A 14,945-nucleotide genomic window follows, 5' to 3' on the forward strand; every position below is an offset into this window, starting at 1 on the left:
GATTGGGGGCAGGAGGAGAAGGGGATGACAGAGGACAAGATGGTTGGATGGCATCACAGACTCAATGGACATGAGTTTAAATAAACTCCAGGAGTTGGTGATGGACAGGGAAGCCTGGCGTGCTGCAGTCCATGGGGTCACAAAGAGTTGGACATGACTGGGCAACTGAACTGTTAATGTAACATCGATACATTTGTCATTTTATATACCAATATCACACTTTTTGGAGCAGGAAATGGCAACCCACTACAGTATTCTTGCATGGAAAATCGCATGAACAGAGGAGGCTACATTCCATGGGGTAGCAAAGAGTTGGACATGAATGAGAGCACACACACACACACACACACACACACACATATCACACTTTTTAATTGATATAGAATTAACATATGACATTATACTAGTTTCAAGTGTGCAACATAACAATTCAGTATTTGTATACATTGCAAAATGGTCATAAGTCTTGTTAACATCCATCACCACACATAGTTATGATTTTTTTCTTGCTATAAGAACTTTTAAGATGAAATCTGTTTGCAACTTTAAGATATATAGTACGTTATTACTGTGGCATTATGGTTATCATTAAATCTGTAGACTTATTCATCCTGTGTTAGTGCAACTTCGTAACCTTTAACCAGACCAACTTCTCCCGGATTCCCTCACTCTCATCCCTAACCCCTGGTAACCACTACTCTCAGTTTTTATGATTTCAACTTTTTGTTTTTATATAGACTTCATATATGAATGAAATCAAACAGTATTTGTCTTCCTCTGTCCACTTTATTTTGCTTAGCAAAATGCCCTCTGGTTTCATCCATACTGTCACAAGTGGCAGGCTGTCCTTCTTCCTTATGGCTGAAAACATCATATCTTCTTTATTCATTCATCTGTCAACAAACATTTGGCTATTTCCATATCTTGGATATTGTGAATAATACTGTAATGAATGTGATAGTACAGATAGTGGATATATCTTAGAGATGATGATTTTATTTCCTTTGAATGCAAACACAGAAGTGAACTGTTGAACCAAATGATAGTTCTAGTTTTAATTTTTTAAGAAGCTCCCATATTGTTTCCATAATGACTGCGCCAATTTATATTCCCAGCAATGTTTCTTTTCTCCATATCTTTGCTAGCAATGAACTTTTAAAAAATATATAACCATTTGAACAGTATTAAGGTGATAGCATATTATGGTTTTGACTTGCGTTTCCTTGAACATCTTTCCATGTACCTGTTGGCTGTTTGTGTGTCTTCTTTGGAGAAATGTCTGTTCACATCCTTTTTCCCATTTTAAATATGGTTATTTGTTTACTTGCTATTGAGTTATTTGAGTTCCTTGTGTATTTTTGATATTAATCCCTTATCAAATATTGGATTTGCAAATATTCTCTCTCATTCCATTGATTGCTTTTTTTTCCCCCTTCACTCTGCTGAATATTTCCTTTCAAAGAAAAGAAAAACTTTTTATTTTGATGCAATTCCATTTTTCTATTTTTGTTTTTCTTGCATGTGCTTTAAGAGTTATATATAAAAATCATTACACAGAGAAATGTCAGGAAATTTTTTTCTGTTTTCTTCTAAGTTTTATGGTTCTAGGTCTCTTACATTTAAATCTATAGGTCATTTTTATTTGATCTTTGTATGTGGAGTGAGATACATTTCTAATTTCATTCTTCTGCATGTGAAAAATCAGTTTTATCAGCACCCTTTGTTGAAGCTGTTGTATCTTCCCATTGCTTGTCTTTGGCCCTTTTGCTAAAGACCAATTAACTATGTGTGTGTGGGTGATAGTCACTCAATTGTGACTCTTTGAGACCCCATAGACTATAAACTGCAAGGCTTCTGTGTTCATGGGATTCTCCAGGCAAGAATGCTCAAGTGGGTTGCCATTCTCTTCTCCAGGGGATCTACCTGACCCAGGGATCAAACCCAGGTCTCCTGCATTGCAGGCACATTCTTCACCATCTGAGCTACAAGGCAAGCCCAATAACTATAAATTCATGGATTTATTTCAGGAAGGAAATCATGAAATAGTTGAAAAAATAGTCAAAATTTCAAAATAAAAAAATAGTTCAAAGGAACTAATGTTATTTATTGAATTGTTTATTGGTTAGCTCACAAATGTAAATGCAAGCTATAAAATAAGATTAAAGTAACTATATTAAATTGTAAACTTATTAAATAGTATCTAAAATAATTTGTTAAATTGTAATTTAAAATAAAATTAATGAAATCATGTGTACTTTCAAAATCATTGCAAGAAGCACAGATGAACAAAGGCAGAAGAAAACACAGATTATATAAAACCCAGAAAAACATAATTTTTAAGTTGCTGTTAACATTTTCTGGTGGTATGGGAGAAAAACAATCATGTAGAGTTCTTATCTTTCTTGTATCTTTTTATATTTTCCAATTCTTGCCACTGAACACATGTTGCATTAGTGATTAAAATAAAAATTTCATTTAAAAACACCTGGAAAAAGCACTTTAAAAATGTAGCAATTCGTGTTTTGAACCAATTCTGCACAATTTAATTTACTTTTCAGGTTAAAAAAATATTTTAATAGAAAATATTTCAGTTAATACTGTGGAAAAATGTACACTGTACTTTACAATTGCCCCGGAGAATTTGTTGTAAATCTCTCGGTATTTCTTATACTTACTATGTTGCTTTTTTACAAAATAAACATCATACCTAATGAATATCAAAAGCATAGCATACTTAATTAATTTGAAAATGGAAATTTAATCATGAAAAATCAAATTCCTCAAATATATACAGCTAATGCAATGACTTGGGGAAAAATATAAATACTCATCTATATATATGTGTATATATATATATATATATATGCAGAATACAAAGAAATGCATTTCTAATGACTCTTCAGTCCCTGAATTCATATATTAACATCCTAACCCCAAGATACTATTATTACCTTGGGAGGTAATTAGTTAATGAGGGCAGAGCCCTCATGGATGGAATATTAGCATCATCATAAAAGAGACCCCGGAGGAATTCTCCCTCCTCCTACTATGTGAAGACACAAGAAAAGACTATAAACCAGGAAGGAGGTTCTCACTGGATGCCAAGTCTTGCATTACGTTGTTTGCATGCTCAGTTGTGTTTGACTCTTTGCAACCCATTGGACTGTAGCCTGCCAGACTTCTCTGTCCTTGGGATTTCTCAGGCAAGATTGCTGGAGTGGGCTCCATTTCCTCCCTCAGGGGATCTTCCCTACCCAGGGGTCAAATTCTCATCTCCTGAATCTTCTGCATTGCACACAGATTCTTTACTACTGCACTATCACCAAGTCTGCCTACACCTTAATCTTGGATTTCTCAGCCCCCAGAGTTGTCAGAACTAAATTTATGTTTTTATATAAACCACCCAATCTATGGTATTTTGGTATAACTGTCTGAATGAACTAACACATGCATTTAGAATCATCAGTTGAGAATCCTGCTTTCAACTTCAGACTAAATTGATTTGGCAGTTTTTGAAAGCACAACCCAGTTACCAGGGAGCCAAATTCTACCCTCCTAAAAACTGAAAGGAAGTGATAGTTACATGAGCCCTGACTGATGTTCTCAACATGCAGTGAAAAACTTTTTTCACAGAAAAAGATCTTAGTGCTGTCCTTTCACTCTGTGCTGGAAGATGGACACAATTTTGATAAGCTTTTAGGAGGAACAGGGAGTACTGGTTCTTTGACAGTGTAATCAGTGAAATAGGTGGAAATGAAGAGAAGGTGCTTGCAATTTATTGGATGACATTTGGGGCACACTGGACCATGCCATTAGGAAAACTTGGCATTGGCCTGCACTGTGAAGGTAGCCATACCAAATTCCTAACACTTTTTTTTGAAATAGAATATCTATATGCGCGCGCTCAGTCACTAAGTCATGTCTGACTCTTTGAGATCCCATGAACTGTAGCCTGCCAGACTCCTCTGTCCATTGGATTTTCCAGACAAGAATACTGCAGTAGGTTGCCATTTCCTTCTCCAGAGCATCTTCGTGAGCTAAGAATCAAACCCACATCTCCTGCATTGGCAGGAGATTCTTTACAGTTGAGCCACTAGGGAAACCCCAGAGCACTGATAATCCTTTATTAATAAAGATATCTGTTGATATTTAGTCAACTTAGGTATGATAAATGTACAGACACTAAGAGCAATGACCAGTAATCAGGGTCTGAATAATTAAATAAGATCATGAATTTCTCAAAATATTGCATACATTATGGCACTAATTGTTGAGCACTGCCAATGTGTTCTAGATGTGGTGACCACTTCTTGAGTGACATTTTCCTCTTCTGTGAATTACTTCTTTAAAATACATTTCAAGAAAAGAGATCTGTTCTGTCTCTCTTCCTTGTCCAGCATGACTGCATCTGATTCAAAACCGGACAATGAAAACTATTTCCTGGAATTATTCACATGGGGGCTGTAAGAGAGGAGATATTTCTATTGGTGTGGTGACATAACACTGGTTTGGGAGCTGCCTGTGACTATATATGTCTTTCTATAAGGAAAAGCCAGCTTGTGGTAGGAGATATGAAGTCAACATACCACAAAGCATTGTGAAAATAGGGAAAGAGAGAATCCTGATTCTAGTCAGGTGGTCTCCAGATTTCTCTGGCTCCTGATTTTTGGAAGCTTGATTGTTCAGGTCATTTTTGAGATACTCATGTTTCCTTTTAATAATCTAATCTCCTTTAGTGTAAAGCTTGCTGGAACTGTGCTTCTGTCAACTGCAACCAGCCATCCTGGTTAATATACCTGATATTTTAAACTAATTGTTCCTACGATTGTGACATCCCTATAAATAGATATGGATTACCTGTATAGATGAGAAAAATTAGGATAAATCACCTGTCTCATTCCAAAGTCTGCATTCTTTCCGTAGCTCCATACCAATGATTTTTGGATGTATTGTTGGGCTTTTGAACTGTGGTGTTGGAGAAGACTCTTGAGAGTCCCTTGGACTGCAAGGAGATCCAACCAGTCCATCCTAAAAGAAATCAGTCCTGAATATAATTTGGAAGGACTGATACTGAAGCTGAAACTCCAATAATTTGGCCACCTGATATGAAGAACTGACACATTTGAAAAGAGACTGATGCTGGGAAAGATTGAAGGCGGGAGGAGAAGGGGACGACAGAGGATGAGATGGTTGAATGACGTCACCGACTCAATGGACATGAGTTTGAGTAGACTCCAGGAGTTGGTGATGGACAGGGAGGCCTGGCATGCTGCAGTCCATGGGGTTGCAAAGAGTCAGACACGACTGAGCATGTTCTCTCAACACTATAATGATGCAACCAATTGATCACAGGCTAAGAAGGCGATTGTCCTAAAGTGTTACAGTAGTTGAGGTGGAGGAATTCATCTGTAGACGAAATTTGTGAAGTACCCCAAACCACTCAGTCATGCCAAATGCTCTTCTCTCCTTAATGAAGATGCTAAATGCTCACATTCCTGCACAAAACCATGCAGAAAATAAGAAAGTTGCAATGGAGCTCCAGTTTCCAGACTCCAGGGCTGTTCCTCTTTCTATTGAAACATACTGTTCTCTGGTGGTTTCATTTAAGCCCAATGAGAATTCAGAAGACTATGATGTTTACTCAGTAAACAGCGAGTCAGGTGAAGGAGTGAGTTAGGCAACAAGAAAACAGGATCCAGACACTGATGCAAAGGGACGCAAAGAGCGGTGTTGGATTGGGTGTAAGGATCTGAGGCAGGCAAGTTTGGCCAATGAGTAAGTAACTGGCAAAGTTCAAGGTAGGCCACTGATCGGTGCTAGAGAGACTGGATGGAGTTGTTGGGATGCTATGCTGAGCTGTGGGTAGAAGAGGACACTATCTATTCGTCTGCTGATGGGCATCTAGGTTGCTTCCATGTCCTGGCTATTTTAAACAGTGCTGCGATGAACACTGGGGTGCACGTGTCTCTTTCAGATCTGGTTTCCTTGGTGTGTATGCCCAGAAGTGGTATTGCTGGGTCATATGTTTCGAGAGAACAGCATTGAAACATGTATATTATCTATAGTGAAACAGATCACCAGCCCAGGTTGGATGCATGAGACAAGGGCTCAGGCCTGGTGCACTGGGAAGACTCAGAGGGATTGGGTAGAGAGGGAGGTGGGAGGGGAGATTGAGATGGGGAATACATGTAACTCCATGGCTGATTCATGCCAATGTATGACAAAACCCACTACAATGTTGTAAAGTAATTAGCCTCCAACTAATAAAAATAAATGGAAAAAAAAAAGAAGAGGACACTATTCACAAGGAAGACTGATCAGAGTAATGTAAGGTTTCCAACTTGAAGAAAATAGGATTTTGGTTAGATTGTGAAGATTCAGACCAGGATATGGGAAAATAAGGCACTGATGGAGTTACTGGTGCTAAGAAACAGGCAAGGTTTTATTGCTAATAATGAAGGTAATAATTAAATTTCAGTGGTTGGGTTCCCAAGAAGTAAATTGCTAATCTCTTTCCCTAGTTGCTCTTCTAGATTAGAGAAATCTAATCCAGTGCTGTACAGTCAAACATTCTGTGATCATGGAAAAGTTCTTTTTTGTTCAATTGGCAGCCACTGACCATGTGTGACAAACGGAGTATTAATTAATGAAATTAAACGTAAAATTCTGCTTCTCAGCTCTAGTACGTATGTTTCAGCTGCTCTGTAGTCACATGAAGTTAGTGGCTATGATATCAGAAGCCATGGAATTCAATGCTCACAACTTCCAATACTGATAACCTTACATTTTATTTCTGAGCTCTCAATCCATATCTTCAGTCCTCTTGTATTAAATTTCCTATCAGGTGCTTTTCTCCTAGAGTTCACAATACCACCATGCCTACATTTCAAAATGCAACTCATTTCATTACCCCAAGTTTATCTTTTCCTTGCCTTGGGAAGAGTTTCCATTGACTGGCCAGTTTAAGCCAGCCATTACACTGAGATGATTCTCCTTCTAATTTCCCCAAATCAGCAATTTATCAAAACCCAGATATTTTCTCTACTAACTCTTTTCTTGAATTCCATCACTAATTCCAGATGCACAAACTGGATTTAGAAAAGACAGAGGACCCAGAGATCAAATTGCCAATGTCTGTTGGATCATAGAAAAACCAAGAAAATTCCAGAAAAAAAATCTACTTCTGGTTCATTGACTACATTAAGGTCTTTGACTAGGTGGATCACAACAAACTGTGGAAAATTGTTAAAGAGATGAGAATACCAGACCACCTTACCTATCTCCTGAGAAACCTGAATGCATGTCAAGAAGCAAGTTAGAACCATACATGGAACAATGGACTGGTTCAAAACTTGGAAAGGAGTATGTCAAGGCTGTATATTGTCTCCCTGTTTATTTAAATTATATTCAGAGTACATCATGAGAAATGCCAGGCTGGATGAAGCACAAACTGAAGTCAAGATTGCTAAGAGAAATATCAATAACCTCAGATATGCAGATGACACCACTTTAATGGCATAAAGTGAAGATGGACTAAAGCACCTCTGATGAGAGTGAAAGAGAAGAGTGAAAAAAACTGGCTTACAACTGAGCATTCGAAAAACTAAGATCATGGCATCCAGTCCCATCACTTCATGGCAAATAGATGAGGAAAAGTGGAAACAGTGACAAATTTTCTTTTCTTGGGCTCCAAAACACTGCAGATTGTGGTTGCATCCAGAAAACTAAAAGATGTTTGCTTCTAGGAAGAAAAACTATGACAAACCTAGAAAGTGTATTAAGAAACAAAGACTTCACTTTTCCTGACAAAGATCATATAGTCAAAGCTATGGTTTTTCCTGTAGTCATTTATGAATGTGAGAGTTGGACCATAAAGAAGGCTGAGTGCTGAAGAACTGATGCTTTCAAGTTGTGGTGCTGAAGACTCTTGGGACTCCCTTGGACTGCAAGGAGATCAAACCAGTCAGCCCTAAAGGAAATCAACCCTGAATATTCATTGGAAGGACTGATGTTGAAGCTGAAGCTCCAATAGTTTGGCCACCTGATACGAAGAGCCGACTCTTTGGAAAAGCCTCTGATGTTGGGAAAGATTCAGGGCAGGAGAAGAAGGGGGCGACAGAGGATGGGATGATTAGATAGAATCATGGGCTCAGTGGACATGAGTTTGAGCAGACTCTGGGAGATAGTGGAGGACAGGGAAGCCTGTGTGCTGCAGTTCATGGGGTCGCACAGAGTCAGACACGACTTGGCAACTGAACAAGTGAGCAGCGTGCCGTCTTGCAGCCACTGCCTTGATATTTAGTTCCTCTAAATATCTTGTCCCTGATTCCTTGAAAAATACAACCTCTTAACTTGAGTCTTGCCTCACAGTTTTGCTTTTATTCAGGCAATCTTGTCACATGGTTAATCATTTCATTTTGGTACTTATTTTGAAAAGCAGATCCCACCCTCTTGTAAGTCCTTTTGAAAAATAGTCTTTTATACAAGCTTGAATTCATTTGTATTTGACATCAGGCACACAAGTTATTTGATGTTCAGTAATAGGAGCTACAAATGTGAGACTTTTAATCCTCATAACTAAGGGCAGTTACAAGATTCTGAGAGTCTCAAGTCCAAAGATATTAGTGGAAACCACAATGGAGACCAGGGAGTGAGTCAGGGGGGTTTGCAGCAATTTAATTTTAATTGTGACCCTCCGAAATCCCTGAAGGCTTTTAACAGTACCCCTTCCCTAGATTACCAACAAAATCTTCAGGATGGGAACCAGGAATCTGCATTGTTAAAGAACTTCCCAAGTGATTTGTATTCACAATCAGTTGAAGGAAACTTTAAAACTTTGACACCTTCATTTGAATCCTCTTTATTGAATCTGCCAGTGTTTCAAATTATGCAATTCAATATTAACAGAATTGAGCCATGCAATTTAAAATTTTAATCTCTAAACATTTGAATCCAAGCATTAATTTCCAGCTCACGGCCCCCCTTCTTTGAACATGATCTTTATTTCGATAGTAATGAAGTTTATGAAACACACTCCATTTTCCTGATTTACTATAACATAGCTAAATTCATGTCGCAAATGATTACACTGTGGCTACATATTAAATCTTTAATAAACAGATGCAAGTGAAATTATTAGGTCCTCTTCAACCAACCAGTTAAAAACATAGATAATGGAAATAAAATTTCCTGTCAAATTTCTCCTTATTATGACTCAACGGAGTTTCTCATCTCCACAAAATATCCAGGCACAGATAAAAGGAAGTTGATTAGGAAAGTGAGGGCTATGTCTTCATTGAATCAGGTTAATTGTTAGATACCTGATGGCAAATGAAGAGATTGGAAGCTTTTCCTTTTAAATAGATGGGTTGTTTTGGCTCATTATAGGCACAGCCTCAGGCTACCTAAAATGAGTGATGAATTCCAGTATATGCTTTGGCTCTGGATATATTTTTTCCTTATTCCATATCACTTGCCAACATGGTAGGCAGTGAAATGCAATGGGGAAAATATGAGGCCAAATAACATAACAAAATACTGGAACACCTCTTGAGGTCAATTTCGAATCCATAAAGTGCCTGTTAACATTTTCCAATATTGACTCCAAAGAATGCTAGTAATCATTATAGTACTTCTAAATTGCTTTCAGAGTAGATGGAGAAGGACGAAAGTGAGAAACAAACAAAAAAATGTTTGTGGAGACATATTTTCTGGTAAGAAGATGAAGTCCAGAAATGCAATCTCCAACAATTATACAGAGGAGAGAGGACTATACAATGATGGAACTTGATCTATATGCCAGCACTTTACATCAATTCTTCTTTTATATAATTTCACTTTTATTTATTTTTGGCTGCACTGGGTCTTCATTGCTGTGCAGGTTTTTCTCTAGCTGCGGGGTGAGGACTTCTCACTGTGATGGCGTCTCTTGTTGCGGAATATGTGTTCTAGAGAGTTCGGGCTTCAGTAATTGAGGCAAGCAGGTTCAGCAGTTGGGACTCCCAAGATCTAAAGTGCAGGCTGAGTAGCCATATCACATGGGCTTAGTTGCGGGGTAGCATGTGAGATCTTCCCGGATCAGGGATGGAACCAGTGTCTCCTGCACGGGCAGGCGGAATCTTTACCACTTAGCCACCAGGGAAGACCTATATAGATTTTTTTATTTAATCCTCATGCACTTTGCAAAAAAGCTGCTATGACTCATTTTGCAGATGAGCAAGCTGAAGTTTCCAGACCATAAGAAACTTGCTCATAACTTCAGATTTAGGTTGTCTGATCATGGCTCAGATGCCAGTCTTGATCAGGACTGCCAAATCCAGTCCTTACATTTGATTCCATTATCTCCTAAAATCAAGTGCTTCACTTTTAAATGTGTTGTTTTCTCATTTAAACCAGCTAACAATCTAGTGGGAATGGAAAGGGTGATTTTTATATTTCCTTAACTGAAAGGAGGAACAAATAGAAGTCTTTCTCTCTTCCTTGCTCTTTCTCTAAGAAGGAACTGTTTATACTGAATTTATGTACTGAATTTATTATTACCTTCAAGTTTACATATATGAGATTATGCTGTATATATCTTACCATGTTCACATCATTGTATTAGCCTGCCTCAAAAAGGAGCAGAATTTGGAGTCAAAAGACATGGATGGTTGTGCACCTAAAACTAACACAACATAGCAAATCAACTATAATTCAACAATGTTTACAATTCGACAACATATATAATTCAATAATGTATATGAAACTGTTTGTCACTCAGTTGTGTCCAACTCATTGTGACCCCCAGGGACTGTAGCCCACCAGGCTCCTCTGTCCATGGGATTCTCCAGGCAAGAATACTGGAGTGGTTTGCCACTCCCATCCTCAGGGGATCTTCCCCACCCAGGGATTGAAGCCAGGTCTCCTGCATAGCAGACAGATTCTTTACCAGCTGAGCCACAATATATAAAGAAGTTCAAACAAACAAACAAAAAAGACCTGGATGTGAATCTCAGTTCTGTCTCCTACTGTTTTGTTTTGTACTATTTCGTTTCTCAAACTGGCTGTGGGTCACAGTGGTGGTACCTGGAACTGTCACGTTGACTAGGTTCTAAGACTAGGTGGGGAACTAGGCTGGAAGAACCACCATTTAGCCAAGGGGGTCGTAGAAGCTGTGTCTTAGCAAGGACGGTCTCTTCTGAATTGCTTTTTCTGAGGCAATGTTTTTCTTTGACATGCCTTGGGACCTATCCATTATAGCTTCTTTACGCCACGTAATGACCTGGCTACTCTATCCATCACCCTTGTTGGCAGAGCAACAACTGGCTTCTTCTGAAAGGAAGAGCTTGGCACTGCTTTTGCCTTCATACCTGGCTGGGACTCTTAGCTTTGGATATCTTCCCAAATTTTTCTTTAAAAAAAAAAAAATAAAGGTTCAGTAAAGTATGTTCCATCACCATGGTAATATTTTGAACCAAATATTCAATGTAAATGTGTTGCTTCTTTAACTGGTTAATTTGAGAATTTTATCCAAAATATGCTAAGCAAGAAATCTTATCTAGCTATTTATCACATGTGTGTGGGTGTTAGTCACTCAGTTGTGTCTGACTCTTTGTGACCCCATGGACTGTAGCCCACCAGTCTCCTCTGTCGATGAAATTTTTCAGGCAAGAATACTGGAGTGGGTAGCCATTCCCTTCTCCAGGGGATCTTCCTGACCCAGGGATCGAACCAAGGTCTCCTGCATTGCAGGCAGATTCTTTACCATCTGAGCCACCAGGGAAGCCTGCTTATCATACAAATAATATTTAATTTTTTCAGGTATTAATATATAAATGAAAACAACTGACATGTATTAGGAAACTACTGAGCACTAGGTACTGTGCTTAAAATACTATGTGTTTCCTAGGGCCATCCAAACAAAGTTCCGCAGACTGAGTGACTTAAACAACACAAATGTATTTTACTGCAATTCTGGAGGCAGGAAGCTCTGGATCAGGGTTGGCAGAGTAGATTTCTTCTGAGGTCTCTTTCTCCTGCTCGTAGATGGCCATCTTCTGCCTGCGTCTTCATGCATGTCTCTATTTGAATGTGCCTCTTTCCTAACCTCTTCTTACAAGCACACAAATCAGATTGGATGAGGGCCTACCCTTATTTTAATGTAATCATTTCCTTAAAGATCTTACAAATATACATACGTTTAGAGGTATTGGGGGTCAGAAATTCAATGTACAAATTTTGGGGCAACACAGTCATTTACATGACTTATTTTGTATAATGAACTGCAAATTTTGAATAATTATTCACATTTTAGAATGAGAGCAGAGATGTCAAGCATCCTTCCCAAGGTCAAATAGCTGACTAATGATGGGAGTAGGATTTAAAATGAGGTCTTGGAAATGTCCAAGCTCTTTGCTTTTTCCATCCTCTGTCATATCTTCCTTCCAGGTGTTCTGTCTGCAACATATTAATATTTGTCTCTTTCTGAGCAAGGGGACTAGCTGATTCATTGCAATTTTTGCTATAGACTGATAAGGCCTTGCTCATGATGTTAAATTTTGCCTGAATAGTGGACATCTCCTTTCAGGCACCATGTAGCAATTCTCTAAACTGGTTTGATAGAATTTGATGCACATGGAGGTTAGGAGAGCGTTTTGTTCATTTTCACAGAATTCTAAGTAGTTTTATGTGAGAGCAGTTTCCAGTGGAAATTGTATTAAGCCGTGGAGTGGCTCACCATCTTAGTCACTTCTGGGGGTTAACAAAAATCCACAGACTGGGTGGCGTGAACAACAGATATTTGTTTCTCACAGTTTTTGAGGCTAAATTCCTTGATGAAGGTGCTGCTGGTAGATCTGATGTCTGGTGAGAGCTCCTCCTGGTTTTCAGATGGCCATCTTTTCATCGTATCCTCACACGGCCTAAAGAGAGAGAAAGTAAGCTCTCTCATGCCTCTTCTTATATGGGCGCTAATTTCATCAAGAGAGCTCTATGCTCATGACCGAATTACCTCCCAAGACCTCACCTTCCAATATTATCACATCGGGATTATGGTTTCAATGCATAACTTTTGGGTTCCCTGATGGCTCAGTGGGTAAAGAATATTTCTACAATGCAAGAGACACTGGAGATGTGGATTTGAACCCTGGGTCAGGAGGATACCCTGGAGAAGGAAATAGCAACACTCTCCAGTATTCTTGCCTGAAAAATCCCATGGACAGAGGAGCCTGGTGGGTTGCAAAGAGTTGCATGCAACAAGCACAATGAACTTGGCCAGGATAGCAGCTCCCAGAATATAATCCAAAGTCCAGACTCCCACAGCCCAACGTTGTTGGGCTCCCCCAGGAGGCACTAGTGATAAAAGAGTCTGCCTGCCAATGCAGGAGATGCAAGAGATTTGGGTTCGATCCCTGGGCCAAGAAGTCCTCCTGGAGTAGGTAATGGCAACCCACCCCAGTACTCTTGCCTGGGAAATTCCATGGACAGTGGAGCCTGGTGAAGTACAGTCCTTGGGGTTACAAAGAGTCAGACATGACAGAGCCACTGAACACAGACAAAATCACTCATTCCATAGAACTCAAGAAGAAGGAATGCCTTTCATAGACATGAAGTATCACACTTTCACATGGGCTGCCTTAACTGATATGACAAAAAGCTTCTGAGATGGAAAACTCTCGTGTCCAAATGACTATGTCAGTTTGCACTATTTCCCCTTATAAGCTTCTCAATGCATAGTCAGACCTGGCTTGAAAATGGTTGTAAGACAAATCAGAGGATAATCATACTAAGACTTGAAGGAAATAAAAAAAAATAATGGATATAGTATATGGACATGACAGAGTACAGACGTTCTGGTGCTTCCCAGGTGGTGCAGTCATAAAGAATCTCCCCACCAGTGTGAGCAGACCCAAGACATGAGTTTTGTCCTTGGGTTGGAAAGATCTCCTGGAGTAGGAAATGGCAAGCCTTTTCAGTATTCTTGCCTGGAAAATTCCAAGGACAGAGGAGCCTAGCCTGCTACAGTCCATGGGGTTGCAAAGAGTCAGACATGACTGAGAGATTGAATGAGCAATATGTACAGACACCACTGATTCACTTTGCTCTAGAGTAGAAACTAACACAACATTGTAAAGCAGCTAAATTCCAATAAAAATTAATTAAAAATCAAATAATTCTTAAAGAAAAAGCTAGCAATGACGAGCCATATAAACTGAGGGAAGGTGGGCAGAGAGGAGCTGCAAAGAATATCAGGGAAGAAGGTAGAAGCATTGATCACAGAATTTAAAAAAGAAGACCTTTTGGCCACATTTATGGGCACACCCCACTTGTGTGGGATTCTGTTAACTTTGATTAAGACTAAGTATAAAGGCATAAGTCACAATATCAGAGAGAACTCTATCAGGGAGGATGCAATAAATGTGCACATACCTATAATACAGGTGAGCGTGCATTAAGTTATAATGAATGTTTAAATTGTTTTCTATAGAAATGTTTTAATAGATTTCTGCTTCTCAATCACAAGAGGGGTCAGTTTTATCTAAAATAACCAGTTACAACACAGTGAGATTTGACTGAAACTAAAAGGATATTAGGGCTTCCCTGGGGGCTCAGATGGTAAAGAGTCCGCCGGCAATGCAGGAGACCCAGGTTCGATCCCTGGGTCAGGAAGACCCCTTGGAAAAGGGAAATGGCAACCCATCCCAGTGTTCTTGCCTGGGAAATCCCAAGGACAGGGGAGCCTGGTGGGTTACTGTCCATGGGGTCACCAAGAGTGGAACACAACTGTGCAACATTTTCAGAAGGATATTAAGGACTTCCCAGGCAGTACTAGTGGTAAGGAACACACCTGCCAATTCAGGAGACACATGAAATGTGGGTTCGATCCCTGGGTGGGGAAGATCCCCTGAAGGAGGACATGGCAACCCACTCTAGTGGTCTTGCCTGGAGAATCCCATGGAGAGAGAAAC

The sequence above is a fragment of the Odocoileus virginianus genome, chromosome 29 (genome assembly GCF_023699985.2).
Source record: "Odocoileus virginianus isolate 20LAN1187 ecotype Illinois chromosome 29, Ovbor_1.2, whole genome shotgun sequence".
In the NCBI taxonomy this organism is placed as follows: Eukaryota; Metazoa; Chordata; class Mammalia; order Artiodactyla; family Cervidae; genus Odocoileus; species Odocoileus virginianus.